The sequence below is a fragment of the Neolamprologus brichardi genome, chromosome 3 (assembly GCF_056152115.1).
Source record: "Neolamprologus brichardi isolate AB-2024 chromosome 3, ASM5615211v1, whole genome shotgun sequence".
Taxonomy (NCBI): Eukaryota; Metazoa; Chordata; class Actinopteri; order Cichliformes; family Cichlidae; genus Neolamprologus; species Neolamprologus brichardi.
The window spans coordinates 49,907,914-49,925,096 of record NC_142106.1 but is presented as its reverse complement, the minus strand read 5'-3'; the positions used below and the strand labels follow the sequence as shown (position 1 = coordinate 49,925,096).

The following is a 17,183-nucleotide window of genomic DNA, read 5'->3' as shown; positions in this document are numbered from 1 at the left end:
TTTGCAGATTTATCTACCTTTAAAAGCAGGGTCAGACCATCCGCAGCTCTTATTACGCTGCCTTGATGATGTCAAACAGTGGTTCTCATTACATTTTTTAAAGCTAAATGAAAATAAAACTGAGGTTGTCATTTTTGGCAACTTTAATCATATCGACAGCACTCTGGGCGCCCTTTCCTCGTATTGTAAAACACATGTAAAAAACCTCGGCGTCTACATTGATGGTTCTTTAAAATTGAATAAGCAGGTGAGTGCAGTAGTTCAGTCCTGCTTCTTTCAGTTAAGACAGCTGGCCAAGGTAAAGCCATACCTCCCGGCTAACGTCTTTGAGCGTGTTATTCACCTTTTTCTTACTTGCAGATTAGACTACTGCAATTCATTGTATTATGGTCTAGATCAGGCCACCATCCATCGTCTTCAGATGGTTCAAAATGCAGCTGCTCGCCTGCTAACTGGTACCAAATGGAGAGAGCATATAACCCCAGTTTTAGCCTCTCTACACTGGCTTCCTGTCTCCTACAGGATCCAATTTAAACTTCTACTTTTTGTTTTTAAGTCACTTAATGCCCGAGCCCCTCCTTACCTGTCTGAGCTCCTCTCTGCCTATGCTCCAGGAAAAACCACGAGGTCTAGCTCAAAACTAATGCTGTCCATCCCACGGACTAACCTCAAATCCTGTGGTGATAGATCCTTGTCTGTGGCAGGTCCCAGACTTTGGAATAGTCTCCCCTTAAATATTAGATCTGCACAAACACTTGAGCAATTTAAATCATTACTAAAGACACATTTCTATGCCCTGGCTTTTAACACACTATGACACAAGCATTTTGGTCTTACTTGAATTAGTTTAGTTATTGTTTTAATTCTTTTACTGTCCTATTATTGTTTTTTTACTGTTATTATTGTATTACATTGTTGCTTTTCAATACCATTTTTATATTGTTAAGCACTTTGTGCAACATCGGCTGTTTGAAATGTGCTATATAAATAAATTATTAAATAGACGTAGGATGCTGGGGGATTCCCATGATGCCTTGAGTTTTTCCTTTTCAGTCACCTTTCTTACACAGTATATGTGTTAATAGACCTCTCTGCGTTGAATCATACCTGTTATTAATCTCTGTCTCTCTTCCACAGCATGTCTTTATCCTGTCTTCCTTTTCTCACCCCAACTGGTCGCAGGAGATGGCCCCGCCCCTTCCTGAGCCTGGTTTTTCCTTCCCACTGTCGCCAAAGTGCTTGCTCATAGGGGGTCATATGACTGTTGGGTTTTTCACAAATGCTCTAAAACTGTAGAAGAAGGTTGCATGTGATGAAAAAATATTTTATTATGACTTCACCAGTCTCTATCCCACAGTGCAATCTAAAAAAGATTATCCTGTAGGACACCCTCAAATAATTTGCAGAAACTTGACAGCCTATAAAATTATTTTGGCTTTGTTAAATGCTCAGTACTGCCGCCAAGAGGTCTTTTTCACCCCGTCCTTCCCTACAGGTGCCGCGGCAAACTGATGTTTCCGCTCTGCAGCTTGTGCACTGAAGACCAGAAGCAGCACACAGCATCTGGGCACAGTGACAGTGAGCGGGTGTTGAATGGCACATGGGTCTCATTTGAGCTTGAAAAAGCTGTTGACAAAGGATACAGAATTGTTTCTATTGATGAGGTGTGGCACTTCCCCAACAAGACTGACACATTGTTTAAAGACTATGTTAAAGCCTTTCTAAAACTTAAACAGGAGGCCTCGGCGTATCCAGAACATGTGAAAACACCTGACGAGCAGCAGAAGTACATAGATGAGTATTATGAGAAGGAGGGAATAATGCTAGATCCGTCCGTAAATAAAGCTGTTCGAAACTGTAACAAGCTGTTGCTAAACTCGTTATGGGGTGGTTTCAGTATGACGTCGAATATGGCGTCATCTGAGTTCATCACAGACCCTTCCAGGTTTAGCCAGCTAATGTTTAGCGACCAGGATGACGTGTGGCAGTTTTGTTTCATCTCTGACGATGTCGCCATGGTGCAATGGCGCCACTCTGATGGTAGAGCATCCCGCATGAAGGACGTTAATCTCTTTGTGGGGGACCGCTGCACATGCCAGACTCATGCTGTATGATTTGTTAGACAACTTGCAGCAGTGCGTGCTGTATTGTGATACAGACAGCATCATTTTCACGGCATGCCCTGGTGACTGGATGCCTCCTCTAGGCCCATTTCTGGGGGATCTCACCAGCGAATTAGATTCTGGAGAGGGAGGTGTGGAGGATCACATAGTAGAATTTGTTTCCGGTGGGCCAAAATGCTACACATATCACACAAGACCCAGGTCAAATGTAAAGGCGTAACACTAAAAGCACTAAACTGAAAAGTTGTCACCCACGAATCCTTGAAAGGTTTAGTCCACAAGTTTGTAGCCAATCAGACATCAGACGCACACCTAGTCGCCATCTCTGATAATATCAGACGTGATAAAAAGAAGCTTCATTTGAAGAATGAAACCATTGTGAAGAAGCTTAAGGTTGTCTACAATAAGCGCCGTGTGCTCCCAGACTATACAACCCTGCCTTATGGATTTTAAATTAGATCAGGGGTTTGACGCCAGGTTACAGCACCCGTTCAGCATGGTGGCCAGCGGTTCCAGTAACTGTGGCAAGATGTTTTTTGTTAAAAGCGTCATTGAAAATTCTTCCAGGATTATATCACACAGCATTGATAACATTGTGTATATATACTCATGCTGGCAGCCACTATATGACCAGCTTCTTAAGATAAGAGACATAAACTTTGTTAACGGTATACCCTAAGCTCTTGCTGATGACACCCTTCTTCCTGCAGACAAGAACAATTTGTTAACCCTTTAAGACCTACCATAGAACCAAGTCTGCCAGAGCTTATATTATATTTTTACATGTTGTAGTGACATTTTTGGGAGCATTTCAAGTTGATATACATCAATACAACCATTATAGCCCAAGTTTTAATAATATGTATGCATTAAGTGCATAGTCATTACATAAATTGCAAAAAAGTGCAAAGAACTACCAAAAAAATGAAAATCGTTTTTGTTTTTTTAACATATATTCCTAGTTAGAGAAATTTAAGAGGCTTATCCCCCAAAACTGTAAATACAAAAAAGTTGCACAAAATAGTTTCCCACCACAGGAAATTTATTTTGCGTGTCTTCATATTTTTATTTTTGAAATACACCAACTAATATTGTTTAAAAATCCAAGAGATAAATATCAAGTCATGCTTTTAGGTAGGCAAATCTTTCCTGGTAATACTAAATATATTATAGAAGCGTTTAATGATGCCACATCCACAACATACGGGTATGTTTTAATATACTATAAAGCTAAGACCCCGGACTATTTAAGACTCAGAACAAATTTACTGTCAGAACGTCCGGTTGTTTATATCCCAAAACAAAAAACAGTGAAGAGGTGAAAGGATGTCATCACGCATGCGGAGGAATCTGTCTCTGTTGGAGTTGATATACAAGTCTCCCCCGGCTCTACCAGAGTTATTATTAGCAATGCAAACTTGGGTTTCATCAATGCATTGTGTGAGATAGCCTTTAACGTATTGCAAGGTAACATTCCACTGACAAATCAGAAGTACAAACAGCTAAAAAAAAAGATTTAATCAGACTGATTGCTGAAGAAAAGATCAAAACTTTGAAAAAGAGAAAGACAATCAACCAATCTGGCGGGTTTTTACTACCCTTATTAGGGTCTGCAATCCCTTTCATAACCAGTCTGATAGCAAACAGGTGAAAATGGAACATGTGCAGAAGATGTTTTTGGTGCCCCAACATCAGTTAGACTTATTGAAGCAACCGCAGCAGTACACAGGCAACATCAGACAACAGGCTCAGAAAGACTTGGACAAGGAGATGCTTCAAGTGTTACAAGAATCAGACATAGATGTGTATGAGAAAGCTAAAAAATATGGTGATATTCTCCAAAGATACCTCACACTTGTGAGACAAGGTGCCCGTGAAAAGAATATATTGTCTTTATCCCTACCAGAACAATTTAACATGGATGTGCAAACCCAGCCTGCGGACACCCAACCTGTTTATGGTGATGCTGGGGTGAAGGATTTTATTGCAGAGAATGTTTTGACACACATACCTAAAAGGAGAAGGAGGAATGCAGAACTCATTCTCTCGTTGGCCAGACTTGATTTCTTACAATGACAAAGGCGAAATTGTTGTTGATAAACACACCATCCCGGGTTCACACATTTACGACCTGATTAAAGCCGTCACAACCACACACACACCTTCAGACCTATTGGCTGGACAGAGTTTTTACAGGCTGTTTCAGATTTTAACATACCGTTATCAGCCATATCCAACACCGGCGTACGTAAGACCATTGCCATGTATAAAACTGATCACACACTGACTGAAGACCCTGAAGCATTTGAGTGTAACTTTCATTCAAATTAAACTTCATACACAATTACAAAATGGAAAAAATTACTAAATATTAAAACACTACAACCACTGAAGAAACAAATAAAACCAATCACAATCAACATCAAAATATGATAATAGAAACATAGAAGAGACATATCATACAATTCATATACGTTCATGTGATCTCTACGTTCAAAAACCCAATAACCTTGAATCCTTCATTTAAATAACATTTCAATTTCAGCTGGCAGCTGTTGGAGTCAAATTGTTAAATGTCATTGTGTTACTTAAATGTGTAAGTCTTAGTTCAAGCAGCAGGATCAAAGACATTCCTTTGTCTCTGACCACCTCTCCAACCAGTCTGTTGGTGGGGGAGGCTGTAGTGCATGGCTATTCAACTAAGAAGTTAGTTGGGCCAGATTTTCAAACCGAGGAATTTATCTGGGCCAGATGTTTTTTTGCAGCCAGTAAGCAGCAGATCATGATCAATTTCAAACCCACACAACTGTATTGAAAAAAAAAGTAATTTTTTTTAAATTCCTTTTTCCCCTGTAAATCTGGTGACCTCTCACAAATGCACACCAAAAGGTCCATTTAAAAAAGGGGAACTATAACTAAACTATTTTTTTGCACATTTGAAATAATAATAATAAAAAAAACATTTTGATAATTCCCTTTCAAATTAAAATAAATATTTTGCTGACCACTCACTTTTCCTGCCATGGATGGAGCCCCATCCATCACAAGTATACAGACACGCTTCATATCCAGATCATTTTCCTCAAAAAGAGCTGAAATCTTCTCAAACATTATTTCGCCAGCTGTGTGTCCCTCTAACGGTAGCAAGCCGAGCAATTTCCCATCCAAAAAAACAGACATATATGCACAACTGTGCATTATCTGTCACGGCTGGCGGGGTGAGCCGTGTGGTGTGGAGGAAAAGGAGGACCCAAAATGCAGACAGCCGATATGATGATATGAGTGAGGGTTTTATTTACAGTGCACAAATAACACAACTGAGGGCAGGACAGAACATAAACCTAAACTGGGTGAGCTAAACAACAAACCGGAGATCATACGAACGGGGTGAGTGGCAGAGAGACGCAGACGAGGAACAGACACCATGAAACACAGACGAGCCGACAATGAACACAGACCGACACCCACTATATATACACACACACGGTAAACGGGTAATGGCAGACAGGCGGGGACACAGCTGGAACCAATGGACATAACGAGACACAACCCTACAAAGTAAAACAGGAAAAACACAGACTGTTTTACATAACAACACGAGGACATGAACAGAGCACCGAGGGAGACGCAGGTAGGGAAGATAAACACAACCAAACCCCAACCACCAATACAAAACAGAATAAACTAGAAAATACTAATAACAAACTCAAAGCGCTGGGTCACCGACCCAGGACCATGACAGTACCCCCCCTCCAAGGGCTGGCTCCAGACAGCCCAAAACAAAAACAGACAACCAACCCAGGGCGGGCGGCGGTGGGTCCAGGACGGAGGGACCACAACCAAACAAAAAACAAGCTCCAGTGGGCCAAACGAATTGTCCAAAACACATCACACACTGGAGTTCCCAAACAGGGTCCCAACATAGTTCAGGAGGCCGGCCATGCACACGACAGCGGCGACGACGGGGAAACAGTTCAGGCGGCCGACCGTGCGGGCGGCGACGGGGAAACAGGTCAGGCGGCCGACCGTGCGGGCGGCGACGGGGAAACAGGTCAGGCGGCCGACCGTGCGGGCGGCGACGGGGAAACAGGTCAGGCGGCCGACCGTGCGGACGGCAACGGCGGCGACGGGGAAACAGGTCAGGCGGCCGACCGTGCGGACGGCAACGGCGGCGACGACACAAGTCCGGAGGCCGGCCCCGCGGAAGGTAGCGGCGGCCTGTGGGAGGTCGTCCATATCGACGATGACGCCCAAAAAGCGGCCTGGCAGATGACCGCCGATGTCGAGGCGGCAGTTTGGGACCTGAAGGTGGCGTGGCCCCTGCAGCACCAGACGAGGCGGAAGCTGAGGCTGGACCAGGCGAGGCGGAAGCTGAGGCTGGACCAGGCGAGGCGGAAGCTGAGGCTGGACCAGGCGAGGCGGAAGCTGAGGCTGGACCAGGCGAGGCGGAAGCTGAGGCTGGACCAGGCGAGGCGGAAGCTGAGGCTGGACCAGGCGAGGCGGAAGCTGAGGCTGGACCAGGCGAGGCGGAAGCTGAGGCTGGACCAGGCGAGGCGGAAGCTGAGGCTGGACCAGGCGAGGCGGATGCAGAGGCTGGACCAGGCGAGGCGGATGCAGAGGCTGGACCAGGCGAGGCGGATGCAGAGGCTGGACCAGGCGAGGCGGATGCAGAGGCTGGACCAGGCGAGGCGGATGCAGAGGCTGGACCAGGCGAGGCGGATGCAGAGGCTGGACCAGGCGAGGCGGAAGCTGAGGCTGGACCAGGCGAGGCGGATGCAGAGGCTGGACCAGGCGAGGCGGATGCAGAGGCTGGACCAGGCGAGGCGGATGCAGAGGCTGGACCAGGCGAGGCGGATGCAGAGGCTGGACCAGGCGACGATGAAGCCGGAGCTGGACCAGGCGACGATGAAGCCGGAGCTGGACCAGGCGACGATGAAGCCGGAGCTGGACCAGGCGACGATGAAGCCGGAGCTGGACCAGGCGACGGCGACGCCGGAGCTGGACCAGGCGACGGCGTGGGTGAAGCTGAGGCTGCAGCTGGCGAGGATGAAGACACGGCTGCAGCTGGAGAGGATGAAGACACGGCTGCAGCTGGAGAGGATGAAGACACGGCTGCTGCAGCTGGCGAGGATGAAGACACGGCTGCTGCAGCTGGCGAGGATGAAGACACGGCTGCTGCAGCTGGCGAGGATGAAGACACGGCTGCTGCAGCTGGCGAGGATGAAGACACGGCTGCTGCCGGCGGCGTGGATGAAGCTGCTGTTGCTGCCGGCGGCGTGGATGGAGTGGCAGCCGGCGGGGACGTTGAGGCTGCAGCTGGCGGCTGGACGGGCTCCTCGGGCCCTCCAGCTGACGAGGCAGAAGACTGGACGGGCTCCTCGGGCCCTCCAGCTGACGAGGCAGAAGACTGGACGGGCTCCTCGGGCCCTCCAGCTGACGAGGCAGAAGACTGGACGGGCTCCTCGGGCCCTCCAGCTGACGAGGCAGAAGACTGGACGGGCTCCTCGGGCCCTCCAGCTGACGAGGCAGAAGACTGGACGGGCTCCTCGGGCCCTCCAGCTGACGAGGCAGGAAGCTGGCTGGGTTCTCCTGAACCTCCAGCTGACGAGTCTTGGGGCTGGACGGGCTCCTCGGGCCCTCCAGCGGACAAGTCTTGGGGCTGGACGGGCTCCTCGGGCCCTCCAGCGGACGAGTCTTGGGGCTGGACGGGCTCCTCGGGCCCTCCAGCGGACGAGTCTTGGGGCTGGACGGGCTCCTCGGGCCCTCCAGCGGACGAGTCTTGGGGCTGGACGGGCTCCTCGGGCCCTCCAGCGGACGAGTCTTGGGGCTGGACGGGCTCCTCGGGCCCTCCAGCGGACAAGTCTTGGGGCTGGACGGGCTCCTCGGGCCCTCCAGCGGACGAGTCTTGGGGCTGGACGGGCTCCTCAGGACCAGTCTCAGGACCAGCGGGCACAGGGGCCCCTGGCGGGCGCAGAACAGAACCAGCAGGCGCGGGGACCTCTGGCGGGCGCAGAACAGAACCAGCAGGCGCGGGGACCTCTGGCGGGCGCAGAACAGAACCAGCAGGCGCGGGGACCTCTGGCGGGCGCAGAACAGAACCAGCAGGCGCACGGGCCTCTGGCAGGAACAGATCAGAACCAGCAGGCGCATGGGCCTCTGGCAGGAACGGATCAGAACCAGCAGGCGCACGGGCCTCTGGCAGGAACGGATCAGAACCAGCAGGCGCACGGGCCTCTGGCAGGAACAGATCAGAACCAGCAGGTGCACGGGCCTCTGGCAGGAACAGATCAGAACCAGCAGGCACGGTGGCCTCTGGCAAACACAAGGCTGACTGCAGCTGCACCGAGCATTGACTCAGCTCAGGCAGCGACAGCCGGGTGCAGTCCTCAGCTGGCTTCTTTACCTCCAGGGGTCCAGAGTCTGCTGGGGGCTGAAACCCAGCCTCTGGGGAGGCCCTGGAGTGCGTCTCAGTCTCAGAACTGGCCAGCTCTTGAGGAACGTTTGCCTTTTTAACATGTTGGTCTCTCTGCAAAAAATACGTACTAGAAAAAGAGTCCAAAACGGGAGGCAGAGACACAGCCTCCTGTACAGAGGGAGTCGGTGAAGATGGCATAGATGACTGGGCTAGTGGGGATACCGGGGGCCGAGCTGAATGCTGCTGTGCAGCTAAACGAGCTTGCGGCTGTGCAGCTAAACGAGCTTGCGGCTGTGCAGCTAAACGAGCTTGCGGCTGTGCAGCTAAACGAGCTTGCGGCTGTGCAGCTAAACGAGCTTGCGGCTGTGCAGCTAAACGAGCTTGCGGCTGTGCAGCTAAACGAGCTTGCGGCTGTGCAGCTAAACGAGCTTGCGGCTTTGCAGCAGGCTCAAAAAACACAGCCCCGGTATAAACCGTCACTAGTTCTGGTGAAACCAAAAGAGTGTCTTGTCCACTCACCACAGCCGGCCGCTCAGAAATCCCCAGGTCCGACTGTGGCGAGGAGCGTCGGCAGAGTGAGCGCCGTTTCCCCCTTGAAGGCTGGGTTGACGGGCCGGGCAGAACATCCTCTGTCGGAAGTGACGCATGAGTTGCAGGGTGGGTGGTAGCAGCCGGGGGGTGAAGACGGAGCTCGTTCAGAATGAAGTTCTGTGCGAGCGGGTGAAGTGAGTCCAGTAGCCAGGAGTGAGCAAAGATTAGCTGCTGTAGCCTGGCTTCTACAGCGCGGTGAAATTCCTCCCCCTCATGCTCAAGCCACAGGTTAACTAACCTTGACACGGAGTCAATCAATTCCTCCCGAAACTCCTGGGAGGGTGCGGATGCTGCTGGGTCCATGTTTGGTCGGCTCGTACTGTCACGGCTGGCGGGGTGAGCCGTGTGGTGTGGAGGAAAAGGAGGACCCAAAATGCAGACAGCCGATATGATGATATGAGTGAGGGTTTTATTTACAGTGCACAAATAACACAACTGAGGGCAGGACAGAACATAAACCTAAACTGGGTGAGCTAAACAACAAACCGGAGATCATACGAACGGGGTGAGTGGCAGAGAGACGCAGACGAGGAACAGACACCATGAAACACAGACGAGCCGACAATGAACACAGACCGACACCCACTATATATACACACACACGGTAAACGGGTAATGGCAGACAGGCGGGGACACAGCTGGAACCAATGGACATAACGAGACACAACCCTACAAAGTAAAACAGGAAACACACAGACTGTTTTACATAACAACACGAGGACATGAACAGAGCACCGAGGGAGACGCAGGTAGGGAAGATAAACACAACCAAACCCCAACCACCAATACAAAACAGAATAAACTAGAAAATACTAATAACAAACTCAAAGCGCTGGGTCACCGACCCAGGACCATGACATTATCAGTTCTGTCTGTGAACCCATCTCCTGCTATAGATATTACATCAGTTTTCCTCAGGTCATCTAACAGCATTTCAAACTCGTCTGACGCCAGAACTTCAACTCTACGAACTGTCTGACAGGGGTACGTTTTTAATAGCAGATGTCACACTTACTTTAATTTTTTCGTCACTTATCACTGCATCCACCACGGCCAGCATGCAGTATTTCACTGTTTCAGAATCTGTGAAAGGCCTTTTCTTCTTCACCAAGAAGCAAACACGAAGGGAAGCTGCTGCAACTCTCTCTTGGACTGTACAGGACCCTCACCATGGTAGTACAACTCCGGTTGTAAGATTATTAAACTCGCAGTTAAACTGTACTTTTGCAGCCCTCTCCTGAGATTGCTCTGGAAAGTTTATGTAGAAAGTCTGGTGTTTGTCATTGTGGTGCCTTCGTAAGTACAGCAACACACTCACTGCAAATTAAACACATTGGTTTGGCATTTGGATTTGGCGGTAAAATGAATAAGTATTTGTCAGTCCAGGCAGGGTTCATTGTCAATTTTGCGCTTTTGGACTGAGAAAGACGTGCTGTTGTCGCATCATATATTACGATGATTGTTTAATATGTTTACATCACAGTGAAATGTGGGTTAAATATTGCTAGGCTACTGAAGTGTTGCATTCATAGTCTACACTACGCTGTAGGAATTTTTAGTTTTTTAATTTTTAAAAAATTAATTAATGAATTAATTTTTTGCGTTTTCTCTGTGTTTCTGCCAGGACCACAGGCAGGGCCACTCGCAGGTTGCTTCTGGGCCGCATTTGGCCCGCTGGCCGCCATTTGAATAGGCTTGCTGTAGTGTTTTATTATAGGGACATCCTATCTGAAGGTTCTGTTTTCTTGGTTAATAAGCTTCCTACTTTTATGACCCAGGAGGTCACACAAACGCACCCCCAAACACACACACACACACACACACACACACACACACATACACACATTCAAGCACATGCATATACACACACATACATAAGGAGGTCTGGTTTCCCCGCCAGTTTCAAGCAGGGTTAAGGATGGTTTCTCCACTGAAAGGAGGTTTTTCCTCCTCCGCTGAGGGCGTTGAGTGTTTGGTTTCTCCACCAATATGTAAGGAGGATAGAGCTCTCATTGGTGCCTATTTTGTGTGTGAACGCGTGTGTGAGCGAGTGCAGGCCAGACGTGGTCTGTGTGAGTGTGGCTGATTGTTGTCTTGTAATGGGGAATAAACTGAGTAATTCTGCCTTGAAAGGGGATGAAATACATTGCAAAGTATTTACTGGGCAGCACGTAGTATGTAGATCATTGAAGGAAGAAAGTAATGAATTTGTGCACAAAGCAGATGGAACAGTGAGTGTGAATATGTCTGACGTCACTGTGTGTGTGAGACACAGAGAGGTGTGAAAGACAAAGTCAAACATCCAAACTCAGCCTGCAGTTCTGTTCTGTGATTCTACATTTGACTATCTGTTGAGTTTGGTGTGTACTTCTGGTTTGTTCAGATGCATTTAGATACATCACCTCCACTCTCCTGTCTTTCCTTCTCTACCATTGCCTCCTAACCAGGGATGGGTACCGGTATCCGATGCCATTATGGCACCGGTTCTGACATAAACGTAAGTAACCAGACTGAAAAGCAGCGCACATTTCGGTGCTTTTTTCGGTGCTTTTTTTCCTGAGATGTCATACACTTTGGATTCTAGCCAATCATTTTACCTTTCCAAGGATAGTAGGCGGGCCCAGGTACGTATGTTCTTTTAGAGCAGAGCTACAGATTAAAAATGCCCAAGGCTAAGCGGTCAAAGTCTGGCTGTACTTCACAGCAAAAGATGCAAACTCAGCAGCCAGCAACAAGTGCTTTAAGGTGATACTGTGCAAAGGAGGTAACTGATGAAGCAGGGAGGCTGTAGCTAAGGGGGTAGAGCTGGTCACCAACTGATCAGAAGGTTGATGGTTCGATCACAGGCTCCTCCAGTCTGTGTGTCACATATCCTTGGGCAAATAACCCCAACTTGCTCTCTGATGCATCCATCGGAGTGTGAATGTGTGTGAATGTACTTAGAAAGCACTGAGTGTAGATAAAGTGCTTGTGAGAATGGGTGTGATTGGGTGAATATGGCATGTTGTATAGAGCACTTTGAGTACTCGGTGACACATAGCGTTTTTTGTAAAAGCCGAGAAATGCTCCGTATTTGATAGCGTGCTGCAAGACCTCACATCGAGCACATCTACTGCGGGTGTGGTACCTGTTATCGGACCCGGAGTTAGCAACATCCCCCAAGAACCCGAAGAGGAGAGTCCTGGCCCCTAGCCCTGCCAGTGTAACAGAAATGATGACGGATGATGATGGCAGCACCAGCCATTCTTCTCTACGTGAATAGCTTAATGTTGTTCGTGTGTAATTTACGTTGAGTAGGCTAACCACGTTATTACATTAATGCATGTAAGGTAAACTAGCAAACACCGTCGTAGTTACATGCGGCTGTCTTCTTGTTTGATAGAGTGAAACCATATATGTCCTATAGCTGCAAAAAAGGCTAACATTGTTATCTTTCAGCTAAACATGAGAGGCTTTAGGACAAAATTTGTGTTCTCCATTCTTTAAGCAGTGATTCGAGTACCGATTGAGCACCGGTACTGTTTCAAAAGTACCGGTTTGGCACCGGTATCGGATAAAACCTAAACAATACCCATCCCTACTCCTAACATGCCTCCTTCCTCCTCTCCTCTTCCTTTTCTTTCAGCCATCAGTAGCATGACAGTCTTATTCATTATGATCCACGCATTTTATTTGGTAAAGCTTTAGTTCAGAATGCCCTTACTAATGCAAGACTCCCCATTTACCCAGGCTGGCACTTGGAGTACACTGGCTTGTGGCCCCTTGTGCCAGCATTTGTGCTTTCCTCCTTTCTGCTGCTCACAATTCACCAATCACAGCTTGTGGTTTCAGTCACAGGAAACTCACAGGTTAGAGTCCAGCCAGAGGGCTGCTGTTGTTTATCTGTAAAGTCTTTACATTTACAGAAATAAATAATTATGTGGACACATCTGGATCATCAGCAAACATGAAACCAGGTGACCACCAGGACCAAGCTGACTGCTGACACAGAGTTCATACTCTAACTGCTAGCTGCTCTGCTAGCTAAGTTAACTGATGTTAAAGGTCAGGGTAAAGAAATGACGCGATGCTGCTGGGAGTGACACCACAGACTAGCAGCATTTAGTTACTCAGCATATAATGCAGTTAATCTGAAATCTCTTTTTCTCTCTGAAACAAAGTGACAGCAGACTGAGTCAGAGACAGAAACCTTATTTAAACACCAAATATTCACTGGCTTCACTTCCTGATCCAGGATTCAAAGAGGACGTTGCACTTACTTAGCTTCTTCCCATGAACGTCTTCACTCTGCAGCTCTGCTGTCTGGACCAGGTCTGTGTAGAAACAGAGACAATCTTCTGCTTCATCAGATCTCTGTGTCTGCAGGCTGAAGTCACATTAAACACTTCACACCACCAAAGAGTCTGAAGCTCACAGCTCAATGGTCAGCTGCTGCACCTTGTGTGATATTGTTTGATCAATAATTAACCCGCAGCAGTGTGTGCAGCCATAAACAGTTTAAACATTAAACACTGAACCATAAAAGAAACTTAAGCTGCAGCTCACAGGTCAAAGCTCAGCTGCTGCAGCCAGTTATGACTTTACATAAATCATTATGTTTTCCCTCTCAGCACTTGGGCTGTTTTGACTCAGCTACACTATGGGAAATGGCCAATGGTTCCACAGCTGTTCTTGTTCACAGCTGCATCCAGTTAGAGAGGAAACTGTATAATGCAATGATGATGTTCCAGCGTCATGCTGCAGTTGTTGCTCCTCCTCCACATGCTTACCTGCCACAGTTTAACTCCACCTCTTAGACAGTCATGTCACCTGATCTGCATGTTTTGTTGTATGATGACGTCATCTTGACGTTGACGAGGAGGGCAAGAAAAACTAGTTTTGTCCAGCAGATGGCAATCTTGCACCATGTTCAGAGAACCGACACTTTGATGATGCTGGTCTACTCAACTTACTTTTAGCCTGGGTTGGACTCTATATGAGCAGCTTCCACTCTGGTTTTCATTGTTAAATACACTTGTTTGATTTCACTTGTAAAAGTTGGAAAATAAATATTAAATTATTTGTTGGTACACTTTTTTGCTTCATTTGAGGAATGAACTGTTAAGGTGGAGAAATGAATCAGGTTAAAATAGTGGTCCTTTAAATCACTGCAGATGTATAATGTAATTTAAAATGTTGATAATGGTTGTAGTGGGCTTGTAATGTAAATGTGGTCTGATTAAATGTGACATTAATGGTGATGCTGCATAAAACCTGATAAAACAGTTCTATTAGTGGGTCTGTGTTATCAGCATCAGTGGGTTAAGGTGAGGCCTTGACTAGTAGAACGTCATGTTGGTGTATGACAACTAGGGATGCACCGATACCGGTATCGGGTATCGGCCTCGATACCACATTTTTTAAAGTACTCGTACTCGTTAAAAGTCCCCCGATACCGGGGACCAATACTACGGTCTGAGACCTGTCTATGTTTGAGCGGCATGTAAGGGGTTAATCACAGGCGCCGAGTGCCCGCCCCCAGGCCCCGAGTGCCCGTCCCCAGGCCCCGGCTGCAGCTCAGAGCTGAGAGAAGGGCAGGTGAGACAAGTCAGCCGTGTGGAACTATTTCAAAGTGAACGAAGACGCGAAAACAAAGGCGGACTGCAAATTGTGCTCAGCGAAATTGTTCAGAGGAGGCTCAAAAGGCAGCGCATTTAACACAAGTAATTTAATCAAGCACCAAAATCCCAACACGACAACGAGTACAAAGAGTTTACCCACGCTTATTTACCCATGCTTATTAGCACAGAGGAGCATAGCTGATGCTATAGCAGTGGGACAGAAAATAGTTGGGCATTTTAAACATTCCGCCTTAGCCTACTCCCGCCTCGAGGACATTCAGGGACAGCTCAACCAGCCAATAAAGAGACTGCAGCAGGACGTACAGACGCGCTGGAACAGCACGTATTACATGCTCCAGTCCCTCATTGAGCAAAAGCGAGTGCTGGGCGTGTCCGAGCATGAACTCCCTGACTATCTCACCGCTCACCAATGGGCTCTTATGGAGACGACTTTTGCCATCCTCGCCCCATTTGAGGAACTAACTAAAAAAGTGAGCAGCTACGACGCACTAGCCTCTGATGTCATCCCAGCTGTGACTGTGCTAGTGAGACTTCTAAACAGAGAAACAGACGAGTAAATACCTCTCAGCCCCATGTAGCAGTGTGGAAAGTGAAAGGCTTTTTAGCTCAGTGTCACACATTATAGATGAAAACAGAAACAGTCTGACTGCTGATAATGCAGAAAAGCTACTTTTCTTAAAAAAAACCCCTGCCACTCACTTTTTCTCTCCATTAAGTGAGTCATCTTAGACTTGATGTTAATACCTACCTTAGTTGCACTGACTGCCACAAATCTATGTCAGTGGATGTTGTTAGTTTATTCAAATATTGTGCACTAAATGGCAAAGATGTTTATTAATGCCCCTTGTGTTGTCCAAAGCGGCAGAGTTTACAATAAACTGAAAAAAATACTTGAGTTGCACTGACAGTTTAAATTTTTTTTTCATAATTATTTATTCTGTAATATGTTGCACACAACATGCTTTTCATTTTAAATAAATGTTCTTAATTCCAAACTAGTCCCTTGTTGTTGTTTTTTTGTTAAATTATAGGACTAAAGCTGTTACCTGTAAATTTAAATCATGTTTTTATTAAGTACTTGGTATCGGCGAGTACTGAAATGCAAGTACTCGTACTCGTACTCGCACTCGTTTCCAAAAAAGTGGTATCGGTGCATCCTTAATGACAACACATGAGCCAACATCAGACTCCGAGCGCTACGATGCTAAAGATCGGAAGATCCAGTGTGACATCATCGTTACCTGGCAACAGCAGCCCTCAGCCCATCTGACTTTATTGGAGGTTATTTACACCAGCAACACTGTTTAGTTTGATATGACGGATTAACAACATGCTGTGATATCCAGTTCATCTGTAATAGATACTGGATCTAATGAGTCAGCAGATATTTGATCACCTTATTTATAACTATACTAGAAACAAATACAACTGTGTTGGTGATTCATGCAAACTTGCATATCAGCCTTTTAAGGTTTTGTAGTATTGAGAACAAAGAGGTTGTGTTAGGGCTGAAAAGCCCGACTTGTTCTCCTCTGCAGGTCATCAAATGCACCACAGAAGTTTGTATTTGCACAAGCCTGTATATGTTTGATGGATTTATTATTCTCTGTTCAAAGACAATAAATGTGGAAAATGTCTCATGTAGTATCAGCTTCATTTAAAAATGACTGCAAACATTTAGAGAACATGTGCTGCTGTTTGTCCTACATTTCCAACACTGAACTAACCCTGAAAACGTGATGGCAGGTGGCAGATTGGAGTTCACATGAAATATCGGCTGTATGAAGACTGGAAAATATAGATGATACAAATATGCAGCCAAACATTTGTGGACATGGATAAACTATCTGATCCAAAAAGCAGGAAGTGACACAGCTAGAAAATGAAAGTGTGTAACAGCTGAAGTCAAATGTAATGCAGAGTTGAATCTGCACTTGGATCCATCTGTGAAAGGTCCACATGTAGGGATTACATGAGTCATGATGTTTGTCAGTCCAGCTTGATAACTCCATCTACTGTGGGCTACATATCCTGGGCTGGTAGCTCCATAGTGTTGGACAGAAACTATTCAATGTGCATATTTTAAAATCAGAGGCTCTTCTAACACAGGAGCCATGTTGAGTTTAGATTACAGCCGACCACCGGCAGTCTGAAATGGCCATTGACAGCGAGCAGGTCTAAACAGGAATGGAACGCATCCATGGATAATACACCACTTTATTTGAAGACATCTGTAGCACTGCCTCAGTTCTGGATGTTTCCACAGACTCCTCTGTGCACCTAAAGAAAAGGTCAAACATCAGCAGCACATGTAGTTGGGACAATTCTTCCTTTACAAACAACAGTCGCACAAACTATACAATTATTTTCCTCCAATTATGACTTTTCACTTGCAGAAATGGTCCTGTGTGATTTGTAGGCTGTGATATGAAA

General features: G+C 46.8%; 1 protein-coding gene across 1 annotated transcript in view; it reads right to left on the bottom strand.

The window, feature by feature from the left end:
* LOC148105733 (protein NLRC3-like) overlaps window positions 1-13,506 on the bottom strand; it is a 108,812-nt gene extending 95,306 nt beyond the window's left edge. The window contains exons 1-2 of the mRNA XM_087837804.1: window positions 13,389-13,506; window positions 1,108-1,290 (exon numbers count right to left, since the gene is read on the bottom strand). The gene's annotated coding sequence lies outside the window, so the exon portion shown is untranslated. The remainder of the gene's footprint in view (window positions 1-1,107; window positions 1,291-13,388) is intronic.
* Between the last annotated feature and the right edge of the window lie 3,677 nt (window positions 13,507-17,183).